Here is a 1,603-nt window from a genome sequence, read left to right as displayed (position 1 = left end):
TTTTTTTTGTTGGGGGGGGGGGATTATGTTTTGTCGACGGGCACAAGACACCCTCACTCTGCCACTGCAGGAGTAATCGGAACACTATCTATATAAGCCTTTATTTTAATGTAAATAGGCTCAGTAGTTGAAAGCAGTTAAAAGAATGATCACACTTACGTTTTTTGTGTCTCACCTGACCTGATGAGCTCTGCAATGAATATAACAGATATAATGTGGTTGGAATACTATTATTATACATTCTTTCCTAATTCTTGAAAATCTTCAAGGGACTAGATAAAAAACATAGAAAATGTAATAGGCCTAATACTAATGTCTTATGACAAGTATAACTTTAAACATTCTTCTCCGGCTTGTAAAAGGCGTACAAGCCGTAACAATTGTTTAAATAAAATTGTTGATAATTACATGTCGCTTGCTCACTCAATAACATTCGTTGTTCATGAAGCATGATGATATATATATAAACCATTACCATGCCTGTGGTATCCTAACCGGCCTGATTACTCTTGGTATTGGGGGAAAGGCCTCGTTGGCACTGTATAAGACAGATGTAGAATGGTTGACATAATTCAATATAGACTTCTTATGTTTTACTCGTGGGTTCTAACAGGACTATAACATATAATGTGGAGACTGGGTGTTATCGGTAATGTTTTCATTTGTGGCAGGATGTAATGAAGAGATTAGTTAGTCGTTATATTCATCAAACCAAAAAACAACTTCGTCAAGATGGCGTGAACGAAGATGATTTGCTGGAGATTAAACAGGACATCTCAAGCTTACGGTAAGTGTCGTCAAGTTTAGCTAGAAACTTAGTCAGTTTTAATCATTGGACAATAGTATAATATGTATGGAATCCAGCGCCTGAAATATTAAAATAATTCAAGGAGGTTAAACAATCTACTTGATATTCATAGCTAATAAAATATTCTGTTACAATCAGAAAATCCCGGATTGCTGTCTCATACAAAAATTACATCTATTTAAAAGAAGCATTAAAACACTCCTATTTAGACAGCTGATTTACTAAGATTGGACCTGTAGTAAGTTGAGGAAGCCGGTAGATAAACTTAGCAGTAGGCCAAGATCCTATGTTTGATCCCAACTACTTCTTCTGTTACAGTCCGACTGAGTATCAATTCAGCACTATATAAACACCGAATTGATCACTTCTATGTAGTCTAAGCAAGTTGCTAGCGCCACCTGGATGATGTTTATCCAATATATTATATAGAAAATGGGCGAACCTCAGTCCTCACGTTTATTATACTGCACTATTGTGTGAAATGACACAAGAAATCAAACAAGTAAAAAAGCATATTAATTAAAGTAATCCAAACAACAACAAAATCAGACATGATTGTATACGTTCCAATAACGTAACACCAAAATCAGGATATTCTGAAACATCAGATCATAATATACGTTCCAATAACGTTACACCAAAATCAGGATATTCTAAAACATCAGATCATTATATACGTTCCAATAACGTTACACCAAAATCAGGATATTATAAAACATCAGATCATTATATACGTTCCAATAACGTTACACCAAAATCAGGATATTATAAAACATCAGATCATTATATACGTTC

Source organism: Limulus polyphemus, unplaced genomic scaffold, assembly GCF_000517525.1.
Source record: "Limulus polyphemus unplaced genomic scaffold, Limulus_polyphemus-2.1.2 Scaffold6445, whole genome shotgun sequence".
Classification (NCBI taxonomy): Eukaryota; Metazoa; Arthropoda; class Merostomata; order Xiphosura; family Limulidae; genus Limulus; species Limulus polyphemus.
The sequence above is the reverse complement of the archived record's forward strand: the minus strand, read 5'-3'. Positions refer to the sequence as shown.